This window comes from Nothobranchius furzeri, chromosome 4 (assembly GCF_043380555.1).
Source record: "Nothobranchius furzeri strain GRZ-AD chromosome 4, NfurGRZ-RIMD1, whole genome shotgun sequence".
NCBI classification, from domain to species: Eukaryota; Metazoa; Chordata; class Actinopteri; order Cyprinodontiformes; family Nothobranchiidae; genus Nothobranchius; species Nothobranchius furzeri.
This window is the reverse complement of record NC_091744.1, coordinates 45,092,414-45,115,426: the sequence shown is the minus strand read 5'-3', so window position 1 is coordinate 45,115,426 and position 23,013 is coordinate 45,092,414.

Genomic DNA, 23,013 nt, shown 5'->3' with positions numbered 1-23,013 from the left:
GGCTGTTGATTGGAGTATACTAAAACAAATCTGATCTCTCTAGGGCATTCAGAAGCCAAGTTATAAGCCCACAAAGATGTAACTGGACTACTTCTTCTTGACACCAGATCCGGTGACCTTTGGGACATGGTTTGACCCCCTATAGGAATGTGCGATCATCATGAAACGTTCAGATCACTTACAACTCAATAGATTCTACCTTCTTGTAACGTTTCAGCCTGATTGGACCTTGTTTTCACACAAATGGACCCAGAATGATGTGAATTTGTGCTTCGTGCAACATAATTCTGGGTGCCATTTACAAACCATAAGTGCTAATGACTCCATTCCTTTTTGTGGTTGTAGGGCCTCTTGATTGGAGTACACTAAAACAAACCTGATCTCTTTAGGACATTCAGAAGCCAAGTTGTAAGCCCACAAATGTGTAACTGGACTACTTCTTTAAAGTGACACCAGGCCCGGTGACCTTTGGGACATGGTTTTAACCCCTATAGGAATGTGCGATCATCATGAAACGATCACTTACAACTCAATAGATTCTACCTTCTTGTAACGTTTCAGCCTGATTGGACCTTGTTTTCACACAAATGAACCCAGAATGATGTGAAATTGTGCTTCGTGCAACATAATTCTGGGTGCCATTTAAAAACCATAAGTGTTAATGACTCCATTCCTTTTAGTGGTAATGGGGGCTATTGATTGGAGTACTCTAAAACAAACCTGACCTCTCTAGGATATTCAGAAGCCAAGTTATAAGCCCACAAAGGTGTAACTGGACTACTTCTTTAGTGACACCAGGCCCGGTGACCTTTGGGACATGGTTTGACCCCCTATAGGAATGTGCGATCATCATGAAATGTTCAGATCACTTACAACTCAATAGATTCTACCTTCTTGTAACGTTTCAGCCTGATTGGACCTTGTTTTCACACAAATGGACCAAGAATGATGTTAAATTGTGCTTCGTGCAACATAATTCTGGGTGCCATTTACAAACCATAAGTGCTAATGACTCCATTCCTTTTTGGGGTTGTAGGGGCTGTTGGTTGGAGTATATTAAAACAAACCTGATCTCTCTAGGACATTCAGAAGCCAAGTTATAAGCCCACAAATGTGTAACTGGACTACTTCTTTAAATTGACACCATATCCGGTGACCTTTGGGACATGGTTTGACCCCCTTAGGAAAGTGCTATCATCATGAAATATTCAGATCACTTACAACTCAATAGATTCTACCATCCTGTAACGTTTCAGCCTGACTGGACCTTGTTTTCACACAAATGAACCCAGAATGATGTGAAATTGTGCTTCGTGCAACATAACTCTGGGTGCAATTTAAAAACCATAAGTGCTAATGACTCCATTCCTTTTAGTGGTAATGGGGGCTGCTAGTTGGAGTACTCCAAAACAAACCTGACCTCTCTAGGATATTCAGAAGCCAAGTTATAAGCCCACAAAGGTGTAACTGGACTACTTCTTTAAAGTGACACCAGGCCCGGTGACCTTTGGGACATGGTTTGACCCCCTATAGGAATGTGCGATCATCATGAAACGTTCAGATCACTTACAACTCAATAGATTCTACCGTTTTGTAACGTTTCAGCCTGATTGGACCTTGTTTTCACACAAATGAACCCATAATGATGTGAAATTGTGCTTCGTGCAACATAATTCTGGGTGCCATTTACAAACCATAAGTGCTAATGACTCCATTCCTTTTTGTGGTTGTAGGGGCTGTTGATTGGAGTATACTAAAACAAACCTGATCTCTCTTGGACATTCAGAAGCCAAGTTATAAGCCCACAAAGGTGTAACTGGACTACTTCTTTAAATTGACACCAGATCCGGTGACCTTTGTGACATGGTTTGACCCCCTTAGGAAAGTGCTATCATCATGAAACGTCCAGATCACTTACAACTCAATAGATTCTACCTTCCTGTAACGTTTCAGCCTGATTGGACCTTGTTTTCACACAAATGGACCCAGAATGATGTGAAATTGTGCTTCGTGCAACATAATTCTGGGTGCCATTTAAAAACCATAAGTGCTAATGTCTCCATTCCTTTTTGTGGTTTTAGGGGCTGTTGATTGGAGTACACTAAAACAAACCTGATCTCTCTAGGACATTCAGAAGCCAAGTTATAAGCCCACAAATGTGTAACTGGACTACTTCTTTAAATTGACACCAGATCCGGTGACCTTTGGGACATGGTTTGACCCCCTTAGGAATGTGCGATCATCATGAAACGTTCAGATAACTTACAACTCAATAGATTCTACCTTCCTCTACCTTCCTGTAACGTTTCAGCCTGATTGGACCTTGTTTTCACACAAATGAACCCAGAATGATGTGAAATTGTGCTTCGTGCAACATAATTCTGGGTGACATTTAAAAACCATAAGTGCTAATGACTCCATTCCTTTTAGTGGTAATGGCGGCTGCTAATTGGAGTACTCTAAAACAAACCTGACCTCTCTAGGATATTCAGAAGCCAAGTTATAAGCCCACAAAGGTGTAACTGGACTACTTCTTTAAATTGACACCAGATCCGGTGACCTTTGGGACATGGTTTGATCCCCTTAGGAAAGTACTATCATCATGAACCGTTCAGATCACTTACAACTCAATAGATTCTACCTTCCTATAACTTTTCAGCCTGATTGGACCTTGTTTCCACACAAATGAACCCAGAATGATGTGAAATAGTGCTTCGTGCAACATAATTCTGGGTGCCATTTAAAAACCATAAGTGCTAATGACTCCATTCCTTTTTGTGGTTGTAGGGGCTGTTGATTGGAGTATACTAAAACAAACCTGATCTCTCTAGGGCATTCAGAAGCCAAGTTATAAGCCCACAAAGATGTAACTGGACTACTTCTTCTTGACACCAGATCCGGTGACCTTTGGGACATGGTTTGACCCCCTATAGGAATGTGCGATCATCATGAAACGTTCAGATCACTTACAACTCAATAGATTCTACCTTCTTGTAACGTTTCAGCCTGATTGGACCTTGTTTTCACACAAATGGACCCAGAATGATGTGAATTTGTGCTTCGTGCAACATAATTCTGGGTGCCATTTACAAACCATAAGTGCTAATGACTCCATTCCTTTTTGTGCTTGTAGGGCCTCTTGATTGGAGTACACTAAAACAAACCTGATCTCTTTAGGACATTCAGAAGCCAAGTTATAAGCCCACAAATGTGTAACTGGACTACTTCTTTAAAGTGACACCAGGCCCGGTGACCTTTGGGACATGGTTTTAACCCCTATAGGAATGTGCGATCATCATGAAACGATCACTTACAACTCAATAGATTCTACCTTCTTGTAACGTTTCTGCCTGATTGGACCTTGTTTTCACAGAAATGAACCCAGAATGATGTGAAATTGTGCTTCGTGCAACATAATTCTGGGTGCCATTTAAAAACCATAAGTACTAATGACTCCATTCCTTTTAGTGGTAATGGGGGATATTGATTGGAGTACTCTAAAACAAACCTGACCTCTCTAGGATATTCAGAAGCCAAGTTATAAGCCCACAAAGGTGTAACTGGACTACTTCTTTAGTGACACCAGGCCCGGTGACCTTTGGGACATGGTTTGACCCCCTATAGGAATGTGCGATCATCATGAAATGTTCAGATCACTTACAACTCAATAGATTCTACCTTCTTGTAACGTTTCAGCCTGATTGGACCTTGTTTTAACACAAATGGACCCAGAATGATGTGAAATTGTGCTTCGTGCAACATAATTCTGGGTGCCATTTACAAACCATAAGTGCTAATGACTCCATTCCTTTTTGTGGTTGTAGGGGCTGTTGGTTGGAGTACATTAAAACAAACCTGATCTCTCTAGGACATTCAGAAGCCAAGTTATAAGCCCACAAATGTGTAACTGGACTACTTCTTTAAATTGACACCAGATCCGGTGACCTTTGGGACATGGTTTGACCCCCTTAGGAAAGTGCTATCATCATGAAATATTCAGATCACTTACAACTCAATAGATTCTACCATCCTGTAACGTTTCAGCCTGACTGGACCTTGTTTTCACACAAATGAACCCAGAATGATGTGAAATTGTGCTTCGTGCAACATAACTCTGGGCGCAATTTAAAAACCATAAGTGCTAATGACTCCATTCCTTTTAGTGGTAATGGGGGCTGCTAGTTGGAGTACTCTAAAACAAACCTGACCTCTCTAGGATATTCAGAAGCCAAGTTATAAGCCCACAAAGGTGTAACTGGACTACTTCTTTAAAGTGACACCAGGCCCGGTGACCTTTGGGACATGGTTTGACCCCCTATAGGAATGTGCGATCATCATGAAACGTTCAGATCACTTACAACTCAATAGATTCTACCGTTTTTTAACGTTTCAGCCTGATTGGACCTTGTTTTCACACAAATGAACCCATAATGATGTGAAATTGTGCTTCGTGCAACATAATTCTGGGTGCCATTTACAAACCATAAGTGCTAATGACTCCATTCCTTTTTGTGGTTGTAGGGGCTGTTGATTGGAGTATACTAAAACAAACCTGATCTCTCTAGGACATTCAGAAGCCAAGTTATAAGCCCACAAAGGTGTAACTGGACTACTTCTTTAAATTGACACCAGATCCGGTGACCTTTGTGACATGGTTTGACCCCCTTAGGAAAGTGCTATCATCATGAAACGTCCAGATCACTTACAACTCAATAGATTCTACCTTCCTGTAACGTTTCAGCCTGATTGGACCTTGTTTTCACACAAATGAACCCAGAATGATGTGAAATTGTGCTTCGTGCAACATAATTCTGGGTGCCATTTACAAACCATAAGTGCTAATGACTCCATTCCTTTTTGTGGTTGTAGGGGCTGTTGATTGGAGTACACTAAAACAAACCTAACCTCTCTAGGACATTCAGAAGCCAAGTTATAAGCAAACAAAGGTGTAACTGGACTACTTCTTTAAAGTGACACCAGGCTCGGTGACCTTTGGGACATGGTTTTACCCCCTATAGGAATGTGCGATCATCTTGAAACGTTCAGATCACTTACAACTCAATAGATTCTACCTTCTTGTAGTGTTTCAGCCTGATTGGACCTTGTTTTCACACAAATGGACCCAGAATGATGTGAAATTGTGCTTCGTGCAACATAATTCTGGGTGCCATTTACAAACCATAAGTGCTAATGACTCCATTCCTTTTAGTGGTAATGGGGGCTGCTAATTGGAGTACTCTAAAACAAACCTGACCTCTCTAGGATATTCAGAAGCCAAGTTATAAGCCCACAAAGGTGTAACTGGACTACTTCTTTAAATTGACACCAGATCCGGTGACCTTTGGGACATGGTTTGATCCCCTTAGGAAAGTACTATCATCATGAAACGTTCAGATCACTTACAACTCAATAGATTCTACCTTCCTATAACTTTTCAGCCTGATTGGACCTTGTTTCCACACAAATGAACCCAGAATGATGTGAAATAGTGCTTCGTGCAACATAATTCTGGGTGCCATTTAAAAACCATAAGTGCTAATGACTCCATTCCTTTTTGTGGTTGTAGGGGCTGTTTATTGGAGTATACTAAAACAAACCTGATCTCTCTAGGACATTCAGAAGCCAAGTTATAAGCCCACAAAGGTGTAACTGGACTACTTCTTTAAATTGACACCAGATCCGGTGACCTTTGGGACATGGTTTGACCCCCTTAGGAATGTGCGATCATCATGAAACGTTCAGATAACTTACAACTCAATAGATTCTACCTTCCTCTACCTTCCTGTAACGTTTCAGCCTGATTGGACCTTGTTTTCACACAAATGAACCCAGAATGATGTGAAATTGTGCTTCGTGCAACATAATTCTGGGTGACATTTAAAAACCATAAGTGCTAATGACTCCATTCCTTTTAGTGGTAATGGGGGCTGCTAATTGGAGTACTCTAAAACAAACCTGACCTCTCTAGGATATTCAGAAGCCAAGTTATAAGCCCACAAAGGTGTAACTGGACTACTTCTTTAAATTGACACCAGATCCGGTGACCTTTGGGACATGGTTTGATCCCCTTAGGAAAGTACTATCATCATGAACCGTTCAGATCACTTACAACTCAATAGATTCTACCTTCCTATAACTTTTCAGCCTGATTGGACCTTGTTTCCACACAAATGAACCCAGAATGATGTGAAATAGTGCTTCGTGCAACATAATTCTGGGTGCCATTTAAAAACCATAAGTGCTAATGACTCCATTCCTTTTTGTGGTTGTAGGGGCTGTTGATTGGAGTATACTAAAACAAACCTGATCTCTCTAGGGCATTCAGAAGCCAAGTTATAAGCCCACAAAGATGTAACTGGACTACTTCTTCTTGACACCAGATCCGGTGACCTTTGGGACATGGTTTGACCCCCTATAGGAATGTGCGATCATCATGAAACGTTCAGATCACTTACAACTCAATAGATTCTACCTTCTTGTAACGTTTCAGCCTGATTGGACCTTGTTTTCACACAAATGGACCCAGAATGATGTGAATTTGTGCTTCGTGCAACATAATTCTGGGTGCCATTTACAAACCATAAGTGCTAATGACTCCATTCCTTTTTGTTCTTGTAGGGCCTCTTGATTGGAGTACACTAAAACAAACCTGATCTCTTTAGGACATTCAGAAGCCAAGTTATAAGCCCACAAATGTGTAACTGGACTACTTCTTTAAAGTGACACCAGGCCCGGTGACCTTTGGGACATGGTTTTAACCCCTATAGGAATGTGCGATCATCATGAAACGATCACTTACAACTCAATAGATTCTACCTTCTTGTAACGTTTCAGCCTGATTGGACCTTGTTTTCACAGAAATGAACCCAGAATGATGTGAAATTGTGCTTCGTGCAACATAATTCTGGGTGCCATTTAAAAACCATAAGTACTAATGACTCCATTCCTTTTAGTGGTAATGGGGGATATTGATTGGAGTACTCTAAAACAAACCTGACCTCTCTAGGATATTCAGAAGCCAAGTTATAAGCCCACAAAGGTGTAACTGGACTACTTCTTTAGTGACACCAGGCCCGGTGACCTTTGGGACATGGTTTGACCCCCTATAGGAATGTGCGATCATCATGAAATGTTCAGATCACTTACAACTCAATAGATTCTACCTTCTTGTAACGTTTCAGCCTGATTGGACCTTGTTTTAACACAAATGGACCCAGAATGATGTGAAATTGTGCTTCGTGCAACATAATTCTGGGTGCCATTTACAAACCATAAGTGCTAATGACTCCATTCCTTTTTGTGGTTGTAGGGGCTGTTGGTTGGAGTACATTAAAACAAACCTGATCTCTCTAGGACATTCAGAAGCCAAGTTATAAGCCCACAAATGTGTAACTGGACTACTTCTTTAAATTGACACCAGATCCGGTGACCTTTGGGACATGGTTTGACCCCCTTAGGAAAGTGCTATCATCATGAAATATTCAGATCACTTACAACTCAATAGATTCTACCATCCTGTAACGTTTCAGCCTGACTGGACCTTGTTTTCACACAAATGAACCCAGAATGATGTGAAATTGTGCTTCGTGCAACATAACTCTGGGCGCAATTTAAAAACCATAAGTGCTAATGACTCCATTCCTTTTAGTGGTAATGGGGGCTGCTAGTTGGAGTACTCTAAAACAAACCTGACCTCTCTAGGATATTCAGAAGCCAAGTTATAAGCCCACAAAGGTGTAACTGGACTACTTCTTTAAAGTGACACCAGGCCCGGTGACCTTTGGGACATGGTTTGACCCCCTATAGGAATGTGCGATCATCATGAAACGTTCAGATCACTTACAACTCAATAGATTCTACCGTTTTTTAACGTTTCAGCCTGATTGGACCTTGTTTTCACACAAATGAACCCATAATGATGTGAAATTGTGCTTCGTGCAACATAATTCTGGGTGCCATTTACAAACCATAAGTGCTAATGACTCCATTCCTTTTTGTGGTTGTAGGGGCTGTTGATTGGAGTATACTAAAACAAACCTGATCTCTCTAGGACATTCAGAAGCCAAGTTATAAGCCCACAAAGGTGTAACTGGACTACTTCTTTAAATTGACACCAGATCCGGTGACCTTTGTGACATGGTTTGACCCCCTTAGGAAAGTGCTATCATCATGAAACGTCCAGATCACTTACAACTCAATAGATTCTACCTTCCTGTAACGTTTCAGCCTGATTGGACCTTGTTTTCACACAAATGAACCCAGAATGATGTGAAATTGTGCTTCGTGCAACATAATTCTGGGTGCCATTTACAAACCATAAGTGCTAATGACTCCATTCCTTTTTGTGGTTGTAGGGGCTGTTGATTGGAGTACACTAAAACAAACCTAACCTCTCTAGGACATTCAGAAGCCAAGTTATAAGCAAACAAAGGTGTAACTGGACTACTTCTTTAAAGTGACACCAGGCTCGGTGACCTTTGGGACATGGTTTTACCCCCTATAGGAATGTGCGATCATCTTGAAACGTTCAGATCACTTACAACTCAATAGATTTTACCTTCTTGTAGTGTTTCAGCCTGATTGGACCTTGTTTTCACACAAATGGACCCAGAATGATGTGAAATTGTGCTTCGTGCAACATAATTCTGGGTGCCATTTACAAACCATAAGTGCTAATGACTCCATTCCTTTTAGTGGTAATGGGGGCTGCTAATTGGAGTACTCTAAAACAAACCTGACCTCTCTAGGATATTCAGAAGCCAAGTTATAAGCCCACAAAGGTGTAACTGGACTACTTCTTTAAATTGACACCAGATCCGGTGACCTTTGGGACATGGTTTGATCCCCTTAGGAAAGTACTATCATCATGAAACGTTCAGATCACTTACAACTCAATAGATTCTACCTTCCTATAACTTTTCAGCCTGATTGGACCTTGTTTCCACACAAATGAACCCAGAATGATGTGAAATAGTGCTTCGTGCAACATAATTCTGGGTGCCATTTAAAAACCATAAGTGCTAATGACTCCATTCCTTTTTGTGGTTGTAGGGGCTGTTTATTGGAGTATACTAAAACAAACCTGATCTCTCTAGGACATTCAGAAGCCAAGTTATAAGCCCACAAAGGTGTAACTGGACTACTTCTTTAAATTGACACCAGATCCGGTGACCTTTGTGACATGGTTTGACCCCCTTAGGAAAGTGCTATCATCATGAAACATCCAGATCACTTACAACTCAATAGATTCTACCTTCTTGTAACGTTTCAGCCTGATTGGACCTTGTTTTCACACAAATGGACCCAGAATGATGTGAATTTGTGCTTCGTGCAACATAATTCTGGGTGCCATTTACAAACCATAAGTGCTAATGACTCCATTCCTTTTTGTGGTTGTAGGGCCTCTTGATTGGAGTACACTAAAACAAACCTGATCTCTTTAGGACATTCAGAAGCCAAGTTATAAGCCCACAAATGTGTAACTGGACTACTTCTTTAAAGTGACACCAGGCCCGGTGACCTTTGGGACATGGTTTTAACCCCTATAGGAATGTGCGATCATCATGAAACGATCACTTACAACTCAATAGATTCTACCTTCTTGTAACGTTTCAGCCTGATTGGACCTTGTTTTCACACAAATGAACCCAGAATGATGTGAAATTGTGCTTCGTGCAACATAACTCTGGGCGCAATTTAAAAACCATAAGTGCTAATGACTCCATTCCTTTTAGTGGTAATGGGGGCTGCTAGTTGGAGTACTCTAAAACAAACCTGACCTCTCTAGGATATTCAGAAGCCAAGTTATAAGCCCACAAAGGTGTAACTGGACTACTTCTTTAAAGTGACACCAGGCCCGGTGACCTTTGGGACATGGTTTGACCCCCTATAGGAATGTGCGATCATCATGAAACGTTCAGATCACTTACAACTCAATAGATTCTACCGTTTTGTAACGTTTCAGCCTGATTGGACCTTGTTTTCACACAAATGAACCCATAATGATGTGAAATTGTGCTTCGTGCAACATAATTCTGGGTGCCATTTACAAACCATAAGTGCTAATGACTCCATTCCTTTTTGTGGTTGTAGGGGCTGTTGATTGGAGTATACTAAAACAAACCTGATCTCTCTAGGACATTCAGAAGCCAAGTTATAAGCCCACAAAGGTGTAACTGGACTACTTCTTTAAATTGACACCAGATCCGGTGACCTTTGTGACATGGTTTGACCCCCTTAGGAAAGTGCTATCATCATGAAACGTCCAGATCACTTACAACTCAATATAGTCTACCTTCCTGTAACGTTTCAGCCTGATTGGACCTTGTTTTCACACAAATGAACCCAGAATGATGTGAAATTGTGCTTCGTGCAACATAATTCTGGGTGCCATTTACAAACCATAAGTGCTAATGACTCCATTCCTTTTTGTGGTTGTAGGGGCTGTTGATTGGAGTACACTAAAACAAACCTAACCTCTCTAGGACATTCAGAAGCCAAGTTATAAGCAAACAAAGGTGTAACTGGACTACTTCTTTAAAGTGACACCAGGCTCGGTGACCTTTGGGACATGGTTTTACCCCCTATAGGAATGTGTGATCATCTTGAAACGTTCAGATCACTTACAACTCAATAGATTCTACCTTCTTGTAGCGTTTCAGCCTGATTGGACCTTGTTTTCACACAAATGGACACAGAATGATGTGAAATTGTGCTTCGTGCAACATAATTCTGGGTGCCATTTACAAACTATAAGTGCTAATGACTCCATTCCTTTTTGTGGTTGTAGGGGCTGTTGATTGGAGTACACTAAAACAAACCTAACCTCTCTTGGACATTCAGAAGCCAAGTTATAAGCCCACAAAGGTGTAACTGGACTACTTCTTTAAAGTGACACCAGGCCCGGTGACCTTTGGGACATGGTTTTACCCCCTATAGGAATGTGGGATCATCTTGAAACGTTCAGATTACTTATAACTCAATAGATTCTACCTTCCTGTAATGTTTCAGCCTGATTGGACCTTGTTTTCACACAAATGAACCCAGAATGATGTGAAATTGTGCTTCGTGCAACATAATTCTGGGTGCCATTTACAAACCATAAGTGCTAATGACTCCATTCCTTTTTGTGGTTGTAGGGGCTGTTGATTGGAGAACACTAAAACAAACGTAACCTCTCTAGGACATTCAGAAGCCAAGTTATAAGCCCACAAAGGTGTGACTGGACTGCTTCTTTAAAGTGACACCAGGCCCGGTGACCTTTGGGACATGGTTTTACTTCCTACAGGAATGTGCGATCATCATGAAACGTTCAGATCACTTACAACTCAATAGATTCTACCTTCGTGTAACGTTTCAGCCTGATTGGACCTTGTTTTCACTCAAATGAACCCAGAATGATTTGAAATTGTGCTTTGTGCAACATAATTATGGGTGCCATTTAAAAACCATAAGTGCTAATGACTCCATTCCTTTTAGTGGTAATGGGGGCTGTTAATTGGAGTACTCTAAAACAAACCTGACCTCTCTAGGATATTCAGAAGCCAAGTTATAAGCCCACAAAGGTGTAACTGGACTACTTCTTTAAAGTGACACCAGGCCCGGTGACCTTTGGGACATGGTTTGACCCCCTATAGGAATGTGCGATCATCATGAAACGTTCATTACAACTCAATAGATTCTACCTTCTTGTAATGTTTCAGCCTGATTGGACCTTGTTTTCACACAAATGGACCCAGAATGATGTGAAATAGTGCTTCGTGCAACATAATTCTGGGTGCCATTTAAAAACCATAAGTGCTAATGACTCCATTCCTTTTTGAGGTTGTAGGGGCTGTTGATTGGAGTACACTAAAACAAACCTGATCTCTCTAGGACATTCAGAAGCCAAGTTATAAGCCCTCAAAGTTGTAACTGGACTACTTCTTCAAAGTGACACCAGGCCCGGTGACCTTTGGGACATGGTTTTACCCCCTATAGGAATATGGGATCATCTTGAAACGTTCAGATTACTTACAACTCAATAGATTCTACCTTCTTGTAGCGTTTCAGCCTGATTGGACCTTGTTTTCACACAAATGGACCCAGAATGATGTGAAATTGTGCTTCGTGCAACATGATTCTGGGTGCCATTTACAAACCTTAAGTGCTAATGACTCGATTCCTTTTTGTGGTTGTAGGGGCTGTTGATTGGAGTACACTAAAACAAACCTAACCTCTCTAGGACATTCAGAAGCCAAGTTATATGCCCACAAAGGTGTAACTGGACTACTTTTTTAAAGTGACACCAGGCCCGGTGACCTTTGGGACATGGTTTGACCACCTTAGGAAAGTGCTATCATCATGAAACGTTCAGATCACTTACAACTCAATAGATTCTACCTTCCTGTAACGTTTCAGCCTGATTGGACCTTGTTTTCACACAAATGAACCCAGAATGATGTGAAATTGTGCTTCGTGCAACATAATTCTGGGTGCCATTTACAAACCATAAGTGCTAATGACTCCATTCCTTTTTGTGGTTGTAGGGGCTGTTGATTGGAGAACACTAAAACAAACGTAACCTCTCTAGGACATTCAGAAGCCAAGTTATAAGCCCACAAAGGTGTAACTGGACTGCTTCTTTAAAGTGACACCAGGCCCGGTGACCTTTGGGACATGGTTTTACTTCCTACAGGAATGTGCGATCATCATGAAACGTTCAGATCACTTACAACTCAATAGATTCTACCTTCGTGTAACGTTTCAGCCTGATTGGACCTTGTTTTCACTCAAATGAACCCAGAATGATGTGAAATTGTGCTTCGTGCAACATAATTATGGGTGCCATTTAAAAACCATAAGTGCTAATGACTCCATTCCTTTTAGTGGTAATGGGGGCTGTTAATTGGAGTACTCTAAAACAAACCTGACCTCTCTAGGATATTCAGAAGCCAAGTTATAAGCCCACAAAGGTGTAACTGGACTACTTCTTTAAAGTGACACCAGGCCCGGTGACCTTTGGGACATGGTTTGACCCCCTATAGGAATGTGCGATCATCATGAAACGTTCAGATCACTTACAACTCAATAGATTCTACCTTCTTGTAACGTTTCAGCCTGATTGGACCTTGTTTTCACACAAATGGACCCAGAATGATGTGAAATTGTGCTTCGTGCAACATAATTCTGGGTGCCATTTAAAAACCATAAGTGCTAATGACTCCATTCCTTTTTGTGATTGTAGGGGCTGTTGATTGGAGTATACTAAAACAAACCTGATCTCTCTAGGACATTCAGAAGCCAAGTTATAAGCCCACAAATGTGTAACTGGACTACTTCTTTAAATTGACACCAGATCCGGTGACCTTTGGGACATGGTTTGACCCCCTTAGGAAAGTGCTATCATCATGAAACGTTCAGATCACTTACAACTCAATAGATTCTACCTTCCTGTAACGTTTCAGCCTGATTGGACCTTGTTTTCACACAAATGAACCCAGAATGATGTGAAATTGTGCTTCATGCAACATAAATCTGGGTGCCATTTAAAAACCATAATTGCTAATAACTCCATTCCTTTTAGTGGTAATGGGGGCTGCTAATTGGAGTACTCAAAAACAAACCTGACCTCTCTAGGATATTCAGAAGCCAAGTTATAAACCCACAAAGGTGTAACTGGACTACTTATTTAAAGTGACACCAGGCCCAGTGACCTTTGGGACATGGTTTGACCCCCTATAGGAATGTGCGATCATCATGAAACGTTCAGATCACTTACAACTCAATAGATTCTACCTTCTTGTAACGTTTCAGCCTGATTGGACCTTGTTTTCACACAAATGGACCCAGAATGATGTGAAATTGTGCTTCGTGCAACATAATTCTGGGTGCCATTTACAAACCATAAGTGCTAATGACTCCATTCCTTTTTGAGGTTGTAGGGGCTGTTGATTGGAGTACACTAAAACAAACCTGATCTCTCTAGGACATTCAGAAGCCAAGTTATAAGCCCTCAAAGGTGTAATTGTACTACTTCTTTAAAGTGACACCAGGCCCATTGACCTTTGGGACATGGTTTGACCCCCTATAGGAATGTGCGATCATCATGAAATGTTCAGATCACTTACAACTCAATAGATTCTACCTTCTTCTAATGTTTCAGCCTGATTGGACCTTATTTTCACACAAATGGACCCAGAATGATGTGAAATTGTGCTTCGTGCAACATAATTCTGGGTGCCATTTACAAACCATAAGTGCTAATGACTCCATTCCTTTTTGTGGTTGTAGGGGCTGTTGGTTGGAGTACATTAAAACAAACCTGATCTCTCTAGGACATTCAGAAGCCAAGTTATAAGCCCACAAATGTGTAAATGGACTACTTCTTTAAATTGACACCAGATCCGGTGACCTTTGGGACATGGTTTGACCCCCTTAAGAAAGTGCTATCATCATGAAACATTCAGATCACTTACAACTCAATAGATTCTACCTTCCTGTAACGTTTCAACCTGATTGTACCTTGTTTTCACACAAATGAACCCAGAATGATGTGAAATTGTGCTTCGTGCAACATAATTCTGGGTGCCATTTACAAACCATAAGTGCTAATGACTCCATTCATTTTTGTGGTTGTAGGGGCTGTTGATTCGAGTATACTAAAACAAACCTGATCTCTCTAGGACATTCAGAAGCCAAGTTATATGCCCACAAATGTGTAACTGGACTTCTTCTTTAAATTAACACCAGATCCGGTGACCTTTGGGACATGGTCTGACCCCCTTAGGAAAGTGCTATCATCATGAAACGTTCAGATCACTTACAACTCAATAGATTCTACCTTCCTGTAACGTTTCAGCCTGATTGGACCTTGTTTTCACACAAATGAACCCAGAGTGATGTGAAATTGTGCTTCGTGCAACATAATTCTGGGTGCCATTTAAAAACCATAAGTGCTAATGACTCCATTCCTTTTAGTGGTAATGGGGGCTGTTAATTGGAGTACTCTAAAACAAACCTGACCTCTCTAGGATATTCAGAAGCCAAGTTATAAGCCCACAAAGGTGTAACTGGACTACTTCTTTAAAGTGACACCAGGCCCGGTGACATTTGGGACATGGTTTGACCCCCTTAGGAAAGTGCGATCATCTTGAAATGTTCAGATCACTTACAACTCAATAGATTCTACCTTCTTGTAACGTTTCAGCCTGATTGGACCTTGTTTTCACACAAATGGACCCAGAATGATGTGAAATTGTGCTTCGTGCAACATAATTCTGGGTGCCATTTACAAACCATAAGTGCTAATGACTCCATTCGTTTTTGTGGTTGTAGGGGCTGTTGGTTGGAGTACATTAAAACAAACCTGATCTCTCTAGGACATTCAGAAGCCAAGTTATAAGCCCACAAATGTGTAACTGGACTACTTCTTTAAATTGACACCACATCCGGTGACCTTTGGGACATGGTTTGACCCCCTTAGGAAAGTGCTATCATCATGAAATATTCAGATCACTTACAACTCAATAGATTCTACCATCCTGTAACGTTTCAGCCTGATTGGACCTTGTTTTCACACAAATGAACCCAGAATGATGTGAAATTGTGCTTCGTGCAACATAACTCTGGGTGCAATTTAAAAACCATAAGTGCTAATGACTCCATTCCTTTTAGTGGTAATGGGGGCTGCTAGTTGGAGTACTCTAAAACAAACCTGACCTCTCTAGGATATTCAGAAGCCAAGTTATAAGCCCACAAAGGTGTAACTGGACTACTTCTTTAAAGTGACACCAGGCCCGGTGACCTTTGGGACATGGTTTGACCCCCTATAGGAATGTGCGATCATCATGAAACGTTCAGATCACTTACAACTCAATAGATTCTACCTTCTTGTAATGTTTCAGCCTGATTGGACCTTGTTTTCACACAAATGGACCCAGAATGATGTGAAATTGTGCTTCGTGCAACATAATTCTGGGTGCCATTTACAAACCATAAGTGCTAATGACTCCATTCCTTTTTTGTGGTTGTAGGGGCTGTTGGTTGGAGTACATTAAAACAAACCTGATCTCTCTAGGACATTCAGAAGCCAAGTTATAAGCCCACAAATGTGTAACTGGACTGCTTCTTTAAAGTGACACCAGGCCCGGTGACCTTTGGGACATGGTTTTACTTCCTACAGGAATGTGCGATCATCATGAAACGTTCAGATCACTTACAACTCAATAGATTCTACCTTCTTGTAACGTTTCAGCCTGATTGGACCTTGTTTTCACTCAAATGAACCCAGAATGATGTGAAATTGTGCTTCGTGCAACATAATTATGGGTGCCATTTAAAAACCATAAGTGCTAATGACTCCATTCCTTTTAGTGGTAATGGGGGCTGTTAATTGGAGTACTCTAAAACAAACCTGACCTCTCTAGGATATTCAGAAGCCAAGTTATAAGCCCACAAAGGTGTAACTGGACTACTTCTTTAAAGTGACACCAGGCCCGGTGACCTTTGGGACATGGTTTGACCCCCTATAGGAATGTGCGATCATCATGAAACGTTCAGATCACTTACAACTCAATAGATTCTACCTTCTTGTAAAGTTTCAGCCTGATTGGACCTTGTTTTCACACAAATGGACCCAGAATGATGTGAAATTGTGCTTCGTGCAACATAATTCTGGGTGCCATTTAAAAACCATAAGTGCTAATGACTCCATTCCTTTTTGTGATTGTAGGGGCTGTTGATTGGAGTATACTAAAACAAACCTGATCTCTCTAGGACATTCAGAAGCCAAGTTATAAGCCCACAAATGTGTAACTGGACTACTTCTTTAAATTGACACCAGATCCGGTGACCTTTGGGACATGGTTTGACCCCCTTAGGAAAGTGCTATCATCATGAAACGTTCAGATCACTTACAACTCAATAGATTCTACCTTCCTGTAACGTTTCAGCCTCATTGGACCTTGTTTTCACAAAAATGAACCCAGAATGATGTGAAATTGTGCTTCGTGCAACATAATTCTGGGTGCCATTTAAAAACCATAAGTGCTAATGACTCCATTCCTTTTAGTGGTAATGGGGGCTGCTAATTGGAGTACATTAAAACAAAACTGATCTCTCTAGGACATTCAGAAGCCAAGTTATAAGCCCACAAATGTGTAACTGGACTACTTCTTTAAAGTGACACCAGGCCCGGTGACCTTTGGGACATGGTTTTACCCCCTATAGGAATGTGCGATCATCATGAAACGTTCAGATCACTTACAACTCAATAGATTCTACCTTCTTGTAACGTTTCAGCCTGATTGGACCTTGTTTTCACACAAATGAACCCAGAATGATGTGAAATTGTGCTTCGTGCAACATAATTCTGGGTGCCATTTAAAAACCATAAGTGCTAATGACTCCATTCCTTTTAGTGGTAATGGGGGCTGTTAATTGGAGTACACTAAAACAAACCTGATCTCTCTAGGACATTCAGAAGCCAAGTTATAAGCCCACAAATGTGTAACTGGACTACTTCTTTAAAGTGACACCAGACCCGGTGACCTTTGGGACATGGTTTTACCCCCTATAGGAATGTGCGATCATCATGAAACGTTCAGATCACTTACAACTCAATAGATTCTACCTTCTTGTAACGTTTCAGCCTGATTGGACCTTGTTTTCACACAAATGAACCCAGAATGATGTGAAATTGTGCTTCGTGAAACATAATTCTGGGTGCCATTTAAAAACCATAAGTGCTAATGACTCCATTCCTTTTAGTGGTAACGGGGGCTGTTAATTGGAGTACTCTAAAACAAACCTGACCTCTCTAGGATATTCAGAAGACAAGTTATAAGCCCACAAAGGTGTAACTGGACTACTTCTTTAAAGTGACACCAGGCCCGGTGACCTTTGGGACATGGTTTGACCCCCTATAGGAATATGCGATCATCTTGAAACGTTCAGATCACTTACAACTCAATAGATTCTACCTTCCTGTAACGTTTCAGCCTGATTGGACCTTGTTTTCACACAAATGAACCCAGAATGATGTGAAATTGTGCTTCGTGCAACATAATTCTGGGTGCCATTTACAAACCATAAGTGCTAATGACTCCATTCCTTTTTGTGGTTGTAGGGGCTGTTGATTGGAGTACATTAAAACAAACCTGATCACTCTAGGACATTCAGAAGCCAAGTTATAAGCTTAGAAATGTGTAACTGGACTACTTCTTTAAATTGACACCAGATCCGGTGACCTTTGGGACATGGTTTTACCCCCTTAGGAAAGTGCTATCATCATGAAACGTTCAGATCACTTACAACTCAATAGATTCTACCTTCCTGTAACGTTTCAGGCTGATTGGACCTTGTTTTCACACAAATGAACCCAGAATGATGTGAAATTGTGCTTTGTGCAACATAATTCTGGGTGCCATTTACAAACCATAAGTGATAATGACTCCATTCCTTTTTGTGGTTGTAGGGGCTGTTGATTGGAAAACACTAAAACCAACCTAACCTCTCTAGGACATTCAGAAGCCAAGTTATAAGACCACAAAGGTGTAACTGGACTGCTTCTTTAAAGTGACACCAGGCCCGGTGACCTTTGGGACATGGTTTGACCCCCTATAGGAATGTGCGATCATCTTGAAACGTTCAGATCACTTACAACTCAATAGATTCTACCTTCCTGTAACATTTCAGCCTGATTGGACCTTGTTTTCACACAAATGAACCCAGAATGATGTGAAATTGTGCTTCCTGCAACATAATTCTGGGTGCCATTGAAAAACCATAAGCGCAAATGACTCCATTCCTTTTTGTGGTTGTAGGGGCTGTTGATTGGAGTATACTAAAACAAACCTGATCTCTCTAGGACATTCAGAAGCCAAGTTATAAGCCCACTAAGGTGTAACTGGACTACTTCTTTAAATTGACACCAGATCCGGTGACCTTTGGGACATGGTTTGACCCCCTATAGGAATGTGCGATCATCTTGAAACGTTCAGATCACTTACAACTCAATAGATTCTACCTTCTTGTAGCGTTTCAGCCTGATTGGACCTTGTTTTCACACAAATGAACCCAGAATGATGTGAAATTGTGCTTCGTGCAACATAATTCTGGGTGCCATTTACAAACCGTAAGTGCTAATGACTCCATTCCTTTTTGTGGTTGTAGGGGCTGTTGATTGGAGTACACTAAAACAAACCTGATCTCTCTAGGACATTCAGAAGCCAAGTTATAAGCCCACAAATGTGTAACTGAACTACTTCTTTAAATTGACACCAGATCCGGTGACCTTTGGGACATGGTTTGGCACCCTTAGGAAAGTGCTATGATCATGAAACGTTCAGATCACTTACAACTCAATAGATTCTACCTTCCTGTAACGTTTCAGCCTGATTGGACCTTGTTTTCACACAAATGGACCCAGAATGATGTGAAATTGTGCTTCGTGCAACATAATTCTGGGTGCCATTTACAAACCATAAGTGCTAATGACTCCATTCCTTTTTGTGGTTGTAGGGGCTGTTGATTGGAGTACACTAAAACAAACCTGATCTCTCTAGGACATTCAGAATCCAAGTTATAAGCCCACAAATGTGTAACTGGACTACTTCTTTAAAGTGACACCAGGTCCGGTGACCTTTGCGACATGGTTTGACCCCCTTAGGAAAGTGCTATCATCATGAAACGTTCAGATCACTTACAACTCAATAGATTCTACCTTCTTGTAGCGTTTCAGCCTGATTGGACTTTGTTTTCACACAAATGAACCCAGAATGATGTGAAATTGTGCTTCGTGCAACATAATTCTGGGTGCCATTTACAAACCATAAGTGCTAATGACTCCATTCCTTTTTGTGGTTGTAGGGGCTGTTGATTGGAGCACATTAAAACAAACCTGATCTTTCTAGGACATTCAGAAGCCAAGTTATAAGCCCACAAATGTGTAACTGGACTACTTCTTTAAAGTGACACCAGGCCCGGTGACCTTTGGGACATGGTTTTACCCCCTATAGGAATGTGCGATCATCATGAAACATTCAGATCACTTACAACTCAATAGATTCTACCTTGTTGTAACGTTTCAGCCTGATTGGACCTTGTTTTCACACAAATGAACCCAGAATGATGTGAAATTGTGCTTCGTGCAACATAATTCTGGGTGCCATTTAAAAACCATAAGTGCTAATGACTCCATTCCTTTTAGTGGTAATGGGGGCTGTTAATTGGAGTACACTAAAACAAACCTGATCTCTCTAGGACATTCAGAAGCCAAGTTATAAGCCCACAAATGTGTAACTGGACTACTTCTTTAAAGTGACACCAGACCCGGTGACCTTTGGGACATGGTTTTACCCCCTGTATGGAATGTGCGATCATCATGAAACGTTCAGATCACTTACAACTCAATAGATTCTACCTTCTTGTAACGTTTCAGCCTGATTGGACCTTGTTTTCACACAAATGAACCCAGAATGATGTGAAATTGTGCTTCGTGAAACATAATTCTGGGTGCCTTTTAAAAACCATAAGTGCTAATGACTCCATTCCTTTTAGTGGTAACGGGGGCTGTTAATTGGAGTACTCTAAAACAAACCTGACCTCTCTAGGATATTCAGAAGACAAGTTATAAGCCCACAAAGGTGTAACTGGACTACTTCTTTAAAGTGACACCAGGCCCGGTGACCTTTGGGACATGGTTTGACCCCCTATAGGAATATGCGATCATCTTGAAACGTTCAGATCACTTACAACTCAATAGATTCTACCTTCCTGTAACGTTTCAGCCTGATTGGACCTTGTTTTCACACAAATGAACCCAGAATGATGTGAAATTGTGCTTCGTGCAACATAATTCTGGGTGCCATTTAAAAACCATAAGTGCTAATGACTCCATTCCTTTTTGTGGTTGTAGGGGCTGTTGATTGGAGTATACTAAAACAAACCTGATCTCTCTAGGACATTCAGAAGCCAAGTTATAAGCCCACAAAGGTGTAACTGGACTACTTCTTTAAATTGACACCAGATCCGGTGACCTTTGGGACATGGTTTGACCCCTTTAGGAAAGTGATATCATCATGAAACGTTCAGATCACTTACAACTCAGTATATTCTACCTTCCTGTAACATTTCAGCCTTATTGGACCTTGTTTTCACACAAATGAACCCAGAATGATGTGAAATTGTGCTTCGTGCAACATAATTCTGGGTGCCATTTAAAAACCATAAGTGCTAATGACTCCATTCCTTTTTGAGGTTGTAGGGGCTGTTGATTGGAGTACACTAAAACAAACCTGATCTCTCTAGGACATTCAGAAGCCAAGTTATAAGCCCACAAATGTGTAACTGGACTACTTCTTTAAAGTGACACCAGGCCCGGTGACCTTTGGGACATGGTTTTACCCCCTATAGGAATGTGCGATCATCATGAAACGTTCAGATCACTTACAACTCAATAGATTCTACCTTCTTGTAACGTTTCAGCCTGATTGGACCTTGTTTTCACACAAATGAACCCAGAATGATGTGAAATTGTGCTTCGTGAAACATAATTCTGGGTGCCATTTAAAAACCATAAGTGCTAATGACTCCATTCCTTTTAGTGGTAACGGGGGCTGTTAATTGGAGTACTCTAAAACAAACCTGACCTCTCTAGGATATTCAGAAGACAAGTTATAAGCCCACAAAGGTGTAACTTGACTACTTCTTTAAAGTGACACCAGGCCCGGTGACCTTTGGGACATGGTTTTACCCCCTATAGGAATATGCGATCATCTTGAAACGTTCAGATCACTTACAACTCAATAGATTCTACCTTCTTGTAGCGTTTCAGCCTGATTGGACCTTGTTTTCACACAAATGGACCCAGAATGATGTGAAATTGTGCTTCGTGCAACATAAATCTGGGTGCCATTTACAAACCATAAGTGCTAATGACTCCATTCCTTTTTGTAGTTGTAGGGGCTGTTGATTGGAGTACATTAAAACAAACCTGATCACTCTAGGACATTCAGAAGCCAAGTTATAAGCTTAGAAATGTGTAACTGGACTACTTCTTTAAATTGACACCAGATCCGGTGACCTTTGGGACATGGTTTTACCCCCTTAGGAAAGTGCTATCATCATGAAACGTTCAGATCACTTACAACTCAATAGATTCTACCTTCCTGTAACGTTTCAGGCTGATTGGACCTTGTTTTCACACAAATGAACCCAGAATGATGTGAAATTGTGCTTCGTGCAACATAATTCTGGGTGCCATTTACAAACCATAAGTGCTAATGACTCCAGTCCTTTTTGTGGTTGTAGGGGCTGTTGATTGGAAAACACTAAAACCAACCTAACCTCTCTAGGACATTCAGAAGCCAAGTTATAAGACCACAAAGGTGTAACTGGACTGCTTCTTTAAAGTGACACCAGGCCCGGTGACCTTTGGGACATGGTTTGACCCCCTATAGGAATGTGCGATCATCTTGAAACGTTCAGATCACTTACAACTCAATAGATTCTACCTTCCTGTAACGTTTCAGCCTGATTGGACCTTGTTTTCACACAAATGAACCCAGAATGATGTGAAATTGTGCTTCGTGCAACATAATTCTGGGTGCCATTGAAAAACCATAAGCGCAAATGACTCCATTCCTTTTTGTGGTTGTAGGGGCTGTTGATTGGAGTATACTAAAACAAACCTGATCTCTCTAGGACATTCAGAAGCCAAGTTATAAGCCCACTAAGGTGTAACTGGACTACTTCTTTAAATTGACACCAGGTCCGGTGACCTTTGCGACATGGTTTCACCCCCTTAGGAAAGTGCTATCATCATGAAACGTTCAGATCACTTACAACTCAATAGATTCTACCTTCTTGTAGCGTTTCAGCCTGATTGGACTTTGTTTTCACACAAATGAACCCAGAATGATGTGAAATTGTGCTTCGTGCAACATAATTCTGGGTGCCATTTAAAAACCATAAGTGCTAATGACTCCATTCCTTTCAGTGGTAATGGGGGCTGTTAATTGGAGTACACTAAAA